The sequence below is a fragment of the Melospiza melodia genome, chromosome 5, assembly GCF_035770615.1.
Source record: "Melospiza melodia melodia isolate bMelMel2 chromosome 5, bMelMel2.pri, whole genome shotgun sequence".
NCBI lineage: Eukaryota > Metazoa > Chordata > Aves > Passeriformes > Passerellidae > Melospiza > Melospiza melodia.
Window position 1 is genome coordinate 78,739,490 of NC_086198.1, and position 15,613 is coordinate 78,755,102.

The 15,613-nt window shown below is 39.7% G+C and overlaps 1 protein-coding gene across 5 annotated transcripts in view; it reads right to left on the reverse strand.

The window, feature by feature from the left end:
• Positions 1-15,613, reverse strand: part of SORCS2 (sortilin related VPS10 domain containing receptor 2) — a 536,381-nt gene that overhangs the window by 379,304 nt on the left and 141,464 nt on the right. The window contains exon 1 of one of the 5 annotated variants that reach the window (XM_063157567.1): positions 12,175-12,239. The exons of the other annotated variants lie outside the window; for them this stretch is intronic. The gene's annotated coding sequence lies outside the window, so the exon portion shown is untranslated. Of the gene's footprint in view, positions 1-12,174; positions 12,240-15,613 lie in introns of those variants that run through there. 5 annotated transcript variants of the gene reach the window in all.

Here is a 15,613-nt window from a genome sequence, read left to right on the forward strand (position 1 = left end):
CTAACTCAGTTTCTGGGCATAATTCATGGTCAAAGTACAGAGTACATCACTGGGTTTCAGCTCTTCTTTGCCTTTGCTGTTTTCCTATCCTTTTTCATTATCACATTATGGCAACAGTACCACTACAGCTACAATAACCTAAACCCATTGAATAATACTAAGTAGGAATATACTCACTTACTAAGGAGTATGATTAATAACAGCCTCTTCCTCAAAAATTATTTTCTCTAGTATGCCAATGGTTGTACTCAGTTGAGGCTGATCAGATGATCCCACTGGGGCTCCTTCCAACTTTACTCCTTCTGAGATTCTCTGATTTGGGGCCAGTCATTGGACAGGTTGGTGGCAGAGCTGGGAGCAGAGCCAAGGACACCTCCTTTAACACTAGACCAGCAGCCTTCACACATTTCAATATTTTTTTCCAGTGAGATACTATAACTCATTTCTATATATGGTCACATAAATCAATAAATAACAACAACAAGCTTTAATATTTTGTGATATTAAACATTATGAATTATGAGGTATTTGTTACACATGAGCAAGTATATTTTAAATTGTGATGCTCAGAGTTGAGCTAATAATTTTCCCCAGAGAAGGAACAAGAAAAACTCTCAGTGCTTTTCCAAAACACTGTTATATACACTCTTTGCTAAGGCAGGGCACTATATAACAGTGATACACAAAAGATCTTCCAATATACAGTCTATAAAATATTTCAAAATATTCTTGGTAAAACACTGCACTGCAATATAACACCACATCATAGATTGTCATTTTGGATGTAAAACTATATGCTGTTGCATTATGCCTTACACTCAAATTCACAGAACTGAAAAGCAAGGGGAGAAAAGTAGTGGCAGGACGGCTCATTTGACAAAGTACCCTGTAGCAACCACATCAATTAAGTTTGCATAGATCTCCAAGTGTGAGGCAGTTAATGAAACACTGATCATTTTCCCCAACTCTAACTTAGACATGTTAATTAAAAATTAGAAGAAATCATCATCATATAAAATGAGTTCACGGAGAGAGAGTATAAAAATACCTACCAGGCAGTGCTCTGTACACGAGACTTCTTTTCAACACTAATTAAAATGGATATTTCTGCACATGCAAGTCTACCCAATGAAACGCAAATAATAGTGTGAGTTTAACATTTAATGATTTCTCTGTAAAGGAGAAGACTTTCATTTGGGAATGCTATAATTTACTCTGAGTAAGATCCATTTAATCATCATGTTTACTGCCTTCTTTTTCTGCTCACATTTCCTTTTTCTAGCCAGTCATGCAATTGGCAATTTAAGGTTTAAATTGTGACCACTTAACACTTTATCTATTGCACTTCCCAACCCTCATTTTTATTTTTCTCCTTGTACCACAAGCTAGCTAGCTGAAAATCTTCCCTAGCTGATAAAATGAGTCATTTACAGTCCCAAATGAAACGCTGATGCCTACAGCCTCACCCCGCAGCAGAGCAATCACCCCCGGCAGCGGGGCAAGCTCAGTTCAGCTGCACAGCTGAAAAGGAGAGGGGTCACAGAGAGCTCTGCAGAGCGAGGGTGAGGCCAAGCCAAACACGAAAAAGGAGAAGAGGGAAACTGCTCTGGTGGCACACAGCCTGAACACAGACAATTCGGATCAAGCTCCTCTGATGGTGAATTTTCAGCCTCAAGAAGTCTCCTTCACTTAACTCACCATGACCAGAGAATAGATACAATAATTCTTTTGTTTTCTTTACACAGTCCTTGATTTGCTAAAACTCTGCAGTCTCCAAGACAAATGCTTTTTCTCCTGTAAGTAAAGCATTCAGTGGGATCAAACTCTGACACTGACTGAGACCTTAGGGAAATGCACAGTGGTTAGCAAAATTAAAGGATGAAATATCAAGCACTCCATAAATAGCCAGAGCTAGGATTAAAACTACTACATTTTGTCAACTCTTTCTGCTACCTGTCTCTTCGCCACCAGCCCTGGTTCCCAGTCCATGGAAATAATTTACTTCACAAATCAACCTCCCTTGGCTGTGCATTCACAAGCAAAGCTGCTAACTTAGAGGAGCCTATTTTTAGCTAGGGTGCCTGGTTTCCCAGAGCGACCAGGGCTGGAGCTGCAAAGCATTTCTTTCACATCTCCTCCTGCAATGAGGTGCAGCAGCCAGAACGGGCAGCAGGGCTGCTGTGGGTGACAGGATCTGCCCTGAGCACTCACTTGCCTCTAGGATAACATTAACTCCTTTGAACACATTTGTTTCAGTGAAAAAATTTAACAGACTGCAAAGAGAAGACTGAATCTCTACCAGACATTCGTAACAAAATGATCACACAAACTTCTTTTTAATAAGATGTACATGAGCAGATGAGCAAGGGGAGATGAGTCACTTCTTTTTTTTTGAGCCCAGAGATTTCTGTTAAGCCCATCCTGTCACTGCAGCAGAACTGGAAGGCTTCCAGGCTAGTAGCCCACTATGAAGAAGAAAGAAGATAATGGTGTATTGTGAAAACCACAATGGAGGCTAATGGCCAAATTGTCAACTGCTGTCTTAATCAGTGCTGCTAATTAAAAAAAAAAAATTTTCAAAAGCCACCGCAAAAGTGGCTTTTTATTGTTAAACTGCATACAAATACACAGAAAAGAACTCAGAACCTTTCAGAGCAAAAAGACCCATAGCTTAAAGAAAAAACATAAGAGCAATGCAGCTGCAGCAAGTGGCCACAGCTCATTGCAACAAGTGTGGACTTGTTCAGTTGTGTGAGCAACATTTTCCAAGCCTGAATGGTGACTTTCTCAAATACTCATCATAAACTTAAAATGACCCTTCCCCACCACCCTGTGCAGGGTGCTCAAAAGGGACAGAAATCATGACCTTAGAAACATGGAAATACAGACCTCTATTTAACAGGAGGAGTTTAATATATCAGATGTCCCATGGAAGGGACAAGTTCACACAGCTCCCTACTGCACAAGACGTTCCCTCAACTAAAAAAAGCTCTAAGTGTGCAGGATTCCCAGGATCTAAATCCCTAAATCCCTGCCAGCCAACACTCTGAGACAGCCCAAAGGGGACTCAATTAGGAGGAGCCAAGCCTGTAATTCCAGCACAGAAACCATGATTCAGCAATGCACCCAGGCACATACCAAGTATTCATCAAATAAGGACTCAACTTTCTAACACTCATTTTCTAAAGGACGACTGTGTTGCTGACCTAGAAAGCAGCAATTTGTTCCATCCCAACTTTTATTCCATTCATACAATGGGATAGAGAATGCCACTGATCAGCTGCAATTTAGAATTAAAGAAAAAATGCATTGCAAAAAATGGAGGTTTTATTGGTTTATTTTTAAATTCTGATAATCCTCCTATAAGAGTCAATTCTTTGAATGTGACTGAATTTTACTGTAATAAAGAATAGTCCCATTCTATTGATGATGGAGTAAGATTTGTTTTGTACAGCACAAGAATTTCTATGATCATCTCCTAGGTACCTGTGGCACCTTGGAAGCCCCCAGTATTTCAAATCTATTTATAGTACTAACATATAATTGGATAAGCTGTGATATTGTTTCTGTAAGTATCACTGGTGTCATGGGCTTGTATTTAAAAAAAAAATATTAAAAAAACCACAACAAAATCAAACACTTCATTTCAGCATCTAATTCTCATGACACAAGGATGACTGTTCATGACCAATGAAATTCTGCTTTCAAGAATGTACCAGTGTGAAAGATATGACTTGCAGTTAGGATAAAATTCTTTCCACAAAACCAAAATTGTCTGGTCTGATTCTTATTGTTTTCATTCTCTACAGATTCAGTCAGTGTTACAGGAATATCTCCTGTCACATGAATGTGATCACTTATACTGTCCATTGTGATGCATCAGAATAAGTCCACTTAGATCATACATGAATATATAAAAAACCATATACCTTGCTAAGGATGCATTTCTTTATCTAAATCAAATAATTTCACTTCAAACAGAAAATGCTGATAGCTTGAAAATAAAACTTTTAAAACAACATTCAGGATACCTATAGATTATATTTTAAAATCTAAACTTAAGTAATATTATTTATTTTATTGTTGTAACATCTGGTAACTACAAAGCACTGTAGGTCACATTAGAAAAAAATTAAAAGCCTGTTTCCAACAGGACAATGCCAGATATGTTAAAGCAAGAATTCTCCCTTTAGGATTGCTTTGCAATAGTAAATAGCACCATTAAATGGAAGCCTTCATCTATTAATCTTTTAAGATGTATTTCTATGTATTTCATTAAGACAATGATCTGATAGTTGTTGTAATTTTATTCTGGGAAATTAACTAATTTTGCAAAGAATAAGTCTTCAAATTTACACAAATTATCTGCACCAGTAAGATCTTGCTAAGAACATCAATCTCATAGAGAAGACTTTTCAGCAACTTTTTCTTCAGACTGCAAAATTATCATCTGTTGAAATGATGCTTCATAGCAGCTGATCAGATTTTCAAAGGGAGAGTATTAACTGGCTGTAAACTACCAAACAGCTCTTAAAAATGCACAAATAAGTTGCATGAATTTACAATCAGATTTTCCTCATAAATTGGTATATTATGCACCTCTGCTATTTTTTCTTTTGGTGGAAAGACTTCTTTCAAAGCATTCCTTTCTTTCACAGAAACAAAGAGAAACCTATATATCTCACACTGCTAGACTACAAACATCACCATTAAAAAACCAAATCATGTTGCTAATAATGTGGAGGAAAAACTCATTTTACTGTAATCTTCTTTTCCTGAAGTTTAAAAAAAAATAAAATAAATAGGAAGAATCCAAAATAATTGTAAAATGTCCTTAAATCTTAGAGATAAGAAATAAAAAGTATTCAGCACTATGTCTGATTGTGCTTCATGTGCAGTTGGTTTGATTTAGTGCGATTGCACTGGGGCAGCACATGGGTAGCCAGGTTCAGACTGCCCATTTTATATCTAAAACTAAGATGAACAGAACCTGATTGCTGGTTAAGAAGAGCTGCAGCACTCACTGTGTTCAAACCTCTCTCACAGTAAGGTTTCCAAAGCAGTTGAGGAAACACAACCACTCATTTTCTTTCAACATTTCACCAGCGGATTTACATAAATAGCTGTTGAATTGGAGTGAGGCTGTTGTTTGACTCTACTGCAGAGCTACCCCTCGGGCTCCTAAAAAAACACCAAAGCACTGCTTCAGTATTAACTCAGCCTGACAGCTCAAATCTGACAAGCGAATGCTGAAAAGTTAATTTGCTATTGTCAAGCTTTGTGTTGGCTCAGGTATTATCCTCCTGCACCACTCCAATCACCCCCATGGATCAGGTAACATCTGTCTTCCAGCATCAGGCACAGAGCCAGCACGGATTTCACGCTGCGCTGCCTGGCTAATTTGACAGCAGTGCTCCAGATCACACTTGGTCTGCTGGATGATAAAGGAGCACCTGGGCTGGGATTAACAATCATGGAGCTGGACTCTTATTTCTGATTCACACCAGGCTGGGAGAAGGAACAGTCTCCTGGCGAGGACAGCAGAACAGCATGAGAACCAGCACCTCCCTGCCTGTGGGATCGCACAGCCCAGGACCAGAGGGAAGACAGCACACACAGCCATGCCCAGAGCCTGCAGGAAAACCTTCCCCCACAGCTGTGCACCAAGACAACCTCAGTCACGAGGATCCGAAGGCTGTCAGAGCTCATTCCCTGCTCTGCAACTCCAGTAGTCAGATTTCTCTTACCTAAAGCAGACATGGGGACAAAGAAACAGCCCCACAGCAACTGCTCCGCACTGCACAGCCCCAGATGTGGGGAAATTGCTCCCCAGCCCTCCTTGGCTGAGCAGAGGTGTACAGGTGTAATTCTGACCAGAGCAGTCTGGGTCACACAGTGCTGCAGAATGCAGGTGTATTTCACCAGCCATCCAGGTTATTTGCCATTCAGTGGAATGTAGTCACATTTCTCTTCACAGAGAAAAGCAAGGCACAATTCTTCCCAAGAATATTTCTGAGATTCACATTCTCTTAACCTCAGAGAAAGGAAAAACAATTCTTATCTTTTTGCTGTGCCTGTGTTTGTGCCAAAGTAGAATGCAATATGGAAATTGTTTACCCAAAGTGATGGTGTTTTGTTTCCTTGGCCTTTCAGGGCCAAGTGTGTTTGTGTGTGTGTGTGTGTGTGTGTGTGTGTGAGGACTGTGTGACAGTCACGAGATTCTGTGAAGTGTGTGCAGAGTTGAGAGCTTGGCAGATCCAGTTTAGATGTAATGTAATATAGATTTAATAGAGTATAATAAAGTAATTAATTAGCCTTCTGATAAGATGGACTCAGATGCATCATTCCTTCCTTCCTTCCTGCAAATACTATAGTGGAAAACACTTAGATCCTGTCAGTCTGGGATCTCATTCCTGAATCCAATTTAATGGTACTATATATGCTGATAAAGATCCCTAACATTTAAATTTCTTTTTTCTAAAAGCCTCCTAAGCAGGGAAAGCAACACTAAATCAATAACAAACTTATATGAACCATGTATGTGTGTAATGGGAGACAGCAGAGCCACCACAGGGGATATAGGAAGCAAAGGTTTGGTGTAACTGTGACTGTTGACACTCCTGCTTTCCCTGAGGACCAATTTCATTGCAAAATCTATTAACATTGGCAACAAGCAGAATGCTTATAACAAATGAAATCTAAGTTATTCCTTTTTACAGAGTATTTGAGTAAAATCAATTCCACAACAATTCCTCTATATCTACCCATGACTTGTCCCCCAACAAGAAGTTTCTTGTTTCAACAAGTATCCACCTGCTTTCCATGGTACAGCAAGAGGAGGGGGACCAAGTCACATTAATGCACTGATGAGCTAAGTAGCTTGTTAATATAAAGACTTACTCCTACTATGAAGTTTTTCACATTAGGACTACACAGTTTTTCGCTAACAAGTAAATAAGCTTCACAAAATCTTCCCTACTTACTTTAAACTTAGTACTTTAAAACTTAACTTTACACTTTAAAAATATATACATCATCACTAGAAAAAAAAAATCTAAAAATTGTTCTTGTGACTGCCAGACTCAAATCTTCCCTGTTTCAGAGACAGATGAACTAAAGGAACATCTCCCTTCTTTATACAATATATACAATTGCAGGACCTGTAATACACAGTCAATGCTTATTTTTCTTCTTTTTAATTTTTTCAGTGAAGGGGAGAAACCTTTTTTACTAGGACTGGTGTGTTATTATTCTTCTGATGGCCCACATTTGCTTTTTTCCCCAACAAACCTAAACAAGAAGCACAACTCTAAATGCTATTATGTAAATGAGATTAGGTGATTAAGCAGATGAGATACTAACACCAAGAAGTAATAAACTATAAATATCAAGAGACTCAGAAAGATGTACCAAATATATACAAAATACATTTAAAAATTGTATGATAAGCTCTAGAATAATGTAGACACAAACCAGAAAATAACAAACTATTAAGAAAATTTGAAAGTTTTCTTACACTAAGAAAGAATGTATCAGATATCTTTGACCTACTGTTAGATAAAGAAGCGTTCTCATTATCAGAGCACTATTCAACTAGCTGCAAAACAAGCAAATTTTAGTGATTTTCTTCATGCACCACTAAGGAATCATGGTGCTTTTAAAGCAACATAAAATTAAAACCAGATGTATTAAGTGTTCAGGGGATGTTAACAGGAGGTAATGTAGGGGACCTGACATTTGTGCATTTGTGACAGCCCCACAACTGACCCTGTGTCTCAGCAGTGCTCCCTCTGAACCCAGCCTGCCCCAGCAGCACTGCCTTCAGCTTTAGAGGCTGAGGGAAGCAGAAAAGAACTCTCCCATGGAGCACCACAATTCCCTAAAGAGACATCACCATAACCCCCCCAAAACCAGCCAGGTTTTCACTCAGTCTGGTGCCTGAGAAATGTAACTTCTCCACTCTCTACCCTGCACAATGGTTTCTGTCACACACCAGGACTTCACACACTCAAGCAAAAGCCAATCCTACCCACAAGGGGTCTGCAGAGGGGTCAGAACAACTCACACAGTGACAACCTGGTCACTGTAAAGTCAGGTCAGTGTGACAAAGGTGCAAAATGCTGACAGCTTTGTCACTTGTTCCCAGCCATGGTCAGACTGTTTAAGGTGCCAATTAACTGTCCTGGGTTATGGATGCAGCTCCACACAGAGCACACTAAACTAAGGTTTATTAGCTCAAGTGCAGCAACAACTCATTTTTGCAGCTTCTCACCTAGGTTTTGTCTAGAAGCAGAGCAGAGGTATTTCATGTTCACAACTTGAGCTAATTAGCCTTTCCAAAATCCTGGGGGCTTAGAACAGTGGTTCAAGGGTCTTGAAACTGCACTCCAAGCTTATTCTGGAAGACACATATTATCCAAAGCCTACACCAGCCTCCCAATACCCTGGGTAATAGAGAAATGACTACAAGCATGATCTCTTGACTTACAATGCAAGGATCTAATCACTACACCCAGTGATGAGAAAGGCCACCTGAGGCCTTTAAAGTGCTACAGTTTCTCAGAAGAGAAAATTAGCTCATCCACAGGCACAAATACAACACATGCAGCAGTCCTGAGCTTTGCATCAAGCATTCATTTCCATTATCCAGTTAGACACGGGCAACAATACTGATCAGACACAGCAATTCCAGGGTTAAAATAAAAAAAAGCATGTGTATTCCCAATTCAAGGCTTTGCTTCCATTTCCAAAGTGCTGCATTCAGCTACAGTCTCTGTTTTACCCTCTGTCATCTCTTTCTTGCTGATTTTAATTTATATCATCTGATATAAATTAAAAGCTCATTAAATTATTTATTGGCTGCTTAGGCACTTTTTCTTTGATTTCCATTCTGTTTATTAAACAGAGGCCACACTCCTGAAAACAGTGTCTGAGCGCATTAGAAAATTATAGTAAGCAATGATTAAAAACTACCATGTAACTTTCTCCAAGATTTCTCTTGGCCAGAATTCTGCATGCCACCAAGAATTTTAAGAGCTTTAATAAAACAGCACTTAACTAACCTGCTCAGTGTCTGATTTTTAAAAGGCAAGCAGATGAAGCATGCCTGGTATAGGTAAAATAAGTTGATGAGCTTTGCAGTGCTCTGTATTGCACAGAAATATTACACAAAAACATACAAATGTCCACAGCCCACCATGTGCTATCTCAAACTAGAAAGTGGGGGTAGCCATCTCATACTGCACAGGTCCAACATCCTCCAAAGGACTTCCCCCAGTCAAATGGGGAGAGATGCTTGTGTTGACCTCCTGGGTTTTTGCCTTCATCTGAAGTCAGAGACCACTGATGTTACTATTCCTTTTTGCTTAAACTTGTAACAGCATCACTTCATCTGCAATGGGTTCATTGGCTCTCTTGCACCTGAGATACATCACCCAGTCCAGGAAATCCACCTAGATAAATAATGTTTACTCTGCTGTTACTTTTCTGCTTTATAACTATTCTGTCTTGCTTGGTAGCCTAGTAACTCTAGCAACGAAAGCCACCATTCTGATAAGATTTTAAAAAAAACTCCAAACCCATAAATTTCAGGGCATGATTCAGCAACTGAGTATACAACTTAAGTCTATAAAACTATTTTTCTCATTTTCTTTTGTTTTTCTTTTTCCTTCCCTCTCTACCCCATTCCTCTCAAATACAACAAAAAGTCCCTGGCCTCAGGATTTTTGCCAGAGGTTATACCCTTAAAGTCCTTTCAGAATATAGTCAAATCTCAGTCCCTTCTCTGATGCTGGGAAACAGCATTACTCATCTATGACAGCATGATAACCCTGAATGTTTCCATCAAGTTGACAAAGATGCATAACTTAAATAAAAATTCATGTTCAAATTATCAACAAATGAAAGTTAATGATGGATCAAATTTGGCAGAACTATTCTAACATGTAACACAATTTGGTACCAAGCTATAAGATGTGAAATTTAAGTGATAAATGGTTGCTGGAGACCTTTTCACGATAATTGACATGCTACAGTGCATTAATATTTCTTTCATTAGTATCCATCTGGAGCACTCATCTGTTGGCAGAAGGCCAAGTGCATTGTGTAGAAAATACCCCTACCACAAGAGTCTTCTACTTAAAAGACAAATGCCTTGGGAAACCAAATATTACTCAGATAATATTAAGAGTCTTATTTTTGACCTTGGCTCTCCACTGTCATCTCTTTTTACATCCATGTCGTTCACCAAAATGGTACTACCACAGACTGAACTATTTTTTGTTCTAAGGACTTGATTTTTTTTCTGAAACCAGGTATTTTGATATGAGCATGACCTGAGTATCCCCTGCAGATTCTTTCACAGATCAAAAGCACAAAAATATTTTTGAAGGATAGGCTTTTGTAGCAAGTGTCATCTAAGTCCATTGATTATTTTCTGAGTCAATCAGTTACAATTATCATCTTTTTCATCTGTTCTAAGAATTGCAGCTGTCCTCTTCCCTCTTCCTCTACTGTGTAAGAAGTCTTGTTACAAAAGAGCATGGACTGGAATCACAGGTTCCTGGAGGCTTCATCCAGGCTGATGCTGCAATGATATTATCTCCTCTACATCTTTCCTTATAATTGCTCTATTTGAAAATCAGCATTCACTCTGCATGAGATTCTCGTGCTTGTTTTCAACACAGTCAGCATCATCCACCTTTCAGCTCTATTGGGCACTTCTAGTTTGTCCCAGTGACTTTGGCCATAAGATTCTCCCAGTAAATGATTTCAGAAAGTTGTATTTCTCAGAGTCCTGAGAAGCACCATCAGGCTTTATTTGCCATGGTCAGTCTCGCCTTGGAGCCCAACCCATGCCCTTCCTATTGCAGAGCCTGCCATCTTCATTTCAGCTCTGCCAGAGTCCTGCCCTGAGCTGTGTCAGAGCTGCGCTTGTTCCCCCACCCCATACTTAAATCTCCTGCCTTTGTACTTGACTTGATATCTTTCCTGCAACTAGGGAAATGCTCATTCTACATAATTTTTAACCCAGATCAAACTTAAAAAGCAAGAAAAAATTAAAAGCTTACAAATTTCCAGACCCTGGTTGACCTGTTCTTTCTACTTTGTTTCACAATATGCTTCCAGTTTCAAGAGAGGTGGTTACAGCACACACTTGCAGCTGAGGTGGAGAAACAGCACCATCATTCAATTAATGTTAAAAAGCTAATAGAAATACTTTTAAACCAATCATTGGCAAAAAGTCAAATAAGTACAAAAGAGAAAGAAAAGATAAATCCTGTGGATTCCCCTGAGCCAAAGAAGCCTTGAATTCCCAGCATCAATAAAAAGAACAGAAAAAGAAGAAAGAAATGCAGTTGTCCCTTGTGCCATCATATAGAAGTTAAAAAGCACAAGACCCTTTTCACCCTGCACAATCACAGTTCACTTCTCTTTGAAAAGATCTAAAGATCTTTTGAGAGATTAAAATACATCTATTTTCTGCTATTACAACCACAGGACAGTGATCTTTGTATGGATTTTATGCCCACACGCAGGCAGCTGAAAAAGACAGCGATGTGAGCAGCTGCTAACTGAGAACTGTAGCACAAATAAAAAGAAGACAACACCACAGGCTAAGCTTCTGGAGCCACAACAAATAGCTGTTAATGGTGTGGTGCAGGTACTGCTTTAGGACCCACCTGCTGCCAGCCAGCTCAGCCATAGAAATTTCCTTCCTGAGGAAAAGGAGCAGGAGAAGTCAAGTTTTTCCTATCACTAATCCAAAACATTATATATGGATTTCAAGGGAATCATAATAGAATAAATCTGGACTATCCTGGAGAAGAGGGTTTTAGCATAGGAGACTTAATTACTTTTACCACAGAAAGAAATTCTTTTCCCCACAAGAAAACAGAACTGAACTAATGGCCTGGGAGAAAAAGCTAAACAAGCAGGCAAGTGGAAATGCAAACCAAGATTATCTTAAATGCACATGGGACAGAATTCAGAAGAGTAGGAATGTTGCTGAACAAACAGCATAAATCCATCACACTAGAGAGCCACTCAAGGGACAAAAATCAGAAGAGAGCTTAAATTAGAAAGGGGGTAGAATAGCACATATACAAATGAGAAAGACATTCATAAGGAGCTTATTATACATTTCTTCTCAGTTATACAATCACCATTGCCAACCTGCTTAATTCTGTGAAATCATAATTCCTCCTAGGATCCACACACATCCATCTTCTTCATTTCCTGCTTCTCCTTCACTTTTAGCATGTATTACCTCCTAAAATAGAAATACATTACTTGCTTCCCAGCCACATGGATCTCTTCCTGACTTCCTTGAATGTTTTCTATGCACACCCTCCCCACACAGTTTTTGTCCATTTGGATATCCAATAATCTCATCTGGAATCTGTGCAGTAATGATTTTTTTCCTGCTGCTTAGAAACTCCGGCAGTCTACCCCATCCCACAGATTTTTCAGGAGGTGATCTATATCAGAAACAGCATCATTCACCTGTATGAGTGATTCCTGACCAGAAAGGCATTTAGCAACACAGACCTTTGAACTCAGCCTACTTGGGGCTGCACATCGCACAAAATGTACCAAATTCTGCATACACTAATGATCAAGGTTACAGTGGCCATGCTACACCATGGGAATAACCAAATTCAGAGGGACTGAGGTGTCATAATCAACAGGAATGCTGCATTAAAAGACTAATAGGTCAAATGGACACCCATCTCTGATCAGAACAGCCCTCACAGGGATGTACACTGAGAAGGGGAAGCAATACAGAGTAGCACAGTGACAACCCTCCAAAAAGACCCTAAACCTTACAGAAAATTCAACCACCACACAAACTTTGTCAGAGGTAGATAAAGGGAATATTGATCAGCTAACACTGTTTTAGGATTTCTTTCTATTACATGTATCACAGGAACAGCAAACTGTCTCAGTCAGGGCTCAGGAACAGCAAACTGTCTCAGTCAGTCCCCATTAAGTGACCTTATGGAAACCTGGCCCAACTGGACTTCTCATACTGGTTTTCAGTAGCATCATGGCTGACAAGCTGTTTCTCCTAAGTGTTTAAATTTCACTTGGTTGAAGCTGTTCTTGATTTGGCCAAGGTGAAGAGCCTGTGCTTCCCCAGCTTAGTGATCCATAAAAAAAATGAATATAAATATTGTAAGGCTTTGATATAGAGCAATGTTCAGTGACAGTACCAATAAGGCAGCAGGAATCTTCATTAGTCCTATGGGGGAAAGGCATATATTTATTCTGGTTTCCATCACATAGCGGAAAAAATAGACCAACTTTACAGGAATTCCAGTCCTTGAGTAAGAGCATCTGTAAAATCAAAGAGTGAAATAGGGGAAATGGGTAAAGAAGATTAAAAGGCCCCACGTACCTCTGAAGTACAATAATTTGAGACAGGAAATTGGTATCACTATAGCAACCAACATAGTATCATGAATGGCTGAAAGGAATTTTTAAAGCCTACAGGGTGGGAAACTGGATGTTGGGGACATTAAAGGAACATTTTATTTACAGTTAAGCACTTAAAGAAACAAATCAGTCATACGGTACATTGTATTTCTAATATTTTTTTCCTCAAACTCGGCATTGTGCAGTTTTGTTTCATCTAATTAGTAAGAAGTCTGATTACAGTTCACAGATGGTGAAGTCTTAAACAGGAATACAAAAAGACTACTTTTAATCAGTCAGCATCTTACTTTGGTAAGTCTGCAGGCACAATATCCAGATGTAAATAAAATTTAAAGTGCCAAAATATTTCCCGTGAGGGAATGACTTGCAGTAGCTATCAAGCAACAAAAGCTTTCAGTAATAGGACCAAATTTATATGGAACTGCAGTGGGAGAGTGTGGAAAGATGGCCTGGGGTAAAATTAGAAGAAACTGAGAAGTTGTATTCACATCCTAACAAAAGTTACAACACTACGGAAATTATAGGATAAAATGCAGCAGCTGCTCCCTGGGTGGAATGCATTTGGCAGCTCAAAACCTCTGCCATGGTGCTTCCCCACACACAGAACCTGCAACCACAGCACCTGCTAAGCAGGATGAATGCAGGGTGGAGCAGAGCAGGAGCACCACTGCCAGGCTCTTGAAATCTTTGCAGGGAGGGGAACTCTATGGTAGCTGGAAATCACCCAGTGCCTGCCAGCCAGGGGACATGGGGAAGATGTCCTGCTGCTGGGCCAGCAAGTCAGGGCTCAAATTGCTCTCCTCAGATAAACTTGGTTCATTAAAACCTAATTGTAATACTAACACACATGTCCATACCAAAGCTGCCCATCTCCAAGGTACAAACCACCTCTCACTAAGCAGGCACTCTGAATTCATTGACTTTAGGAGCAAAGTCAGAGAACTTTACGCCAAGCAGTTACAAAGGTATGCATGATTAGAGTCACTCAAGCTCACCTAAACAAAGAAATAGTACAAAAGTAAGTTGAGAATGGGGAAAAGTCAGGGAAGATTCCACCATAACTGCTGGGATCAGCTGATGGGCTGAATTCTCCTCTCCCTCATAGGGACATCTATTGGTTAAGAATCCTACTCTGTGGATGCAGAATATTCTTAATGGGGATTAGAGTTTGTCTGTGTATTACTTTGAATATATTTTTGCATTCAGACACTATCGCCAGCAATCCTCAAAACTTAACCTGTCACATTTTTGTATTTATAAAGTGTAATTCCATAAGCTGTTGGCGTGAGTCCTTCATGGGCGTCAGTAGCTGCCAGCAGTGGGCAACAGCCAAACAAGGGGGAGGACCCACAGAGGGGTCTCCCTTTTGCTGTTGGAGTGCCCCTAAGTCAGTCAAAGCCCCTCTGCTCCAGCAGCATGCTCAGCCCTTGTAGAAAGGGCTCTAGAATGGAACACCAACAGAATGGTCAGGACAAGGGACTCAGCTTTCTCGGGGCACTGAAAAACCAAACATTAAGGACTGAAGAAATCTCCCCACACTAAGGATCAAGGAAAACCCCCCTTCTCATGTGACAGGTGCATATACAGGTATGTCCTGTGTGCAATGTGTTGGAAATTTCTCTTCCAAACCACCAGGAAGAGAGGCATAATACAATTTCTCCTGTCAATCAAATTCCCAGTTAGCAATGAAAGTCCTATCCTAGAAAACAATGATGAGGCTCTAACAACATGCTGGAAGTTCAGAAGTGTTGTGACAAAAAAAAAAAAAAAGAAAAGAAAATGACTGTATTTCTGTATTTCCAATTGTGAGAAAGGATGAAAGCATTCTGAAAGCATGTGAAAATGAATAGGAATGCCAGGCAAGACAGTCAGCATGGTTAGTCTGGTGAACAGACCAACAGAGTATGGAGACCTGCATCTCCTCTGTAGCTGTTCTGTATATTCTGCTCTTGATTTAAGTGGAATTATTTAAAGGCAAAGATTTCCTGAGAAGACAGTGAACCTACTGAAGTTTGGTACAAGCTTGGTTTCAGCTGTCCCCTGAGCTTTACCAGAGCATTAGCTTTCATGATGATACTGCACAATAGGTCTCTTATTAAACCCATAGTGCTAGATGCTGCACCAACTCCAAGCCCAAAAGATCCCCACCCGAAAAGATATGTCTAGATAAGCCCAT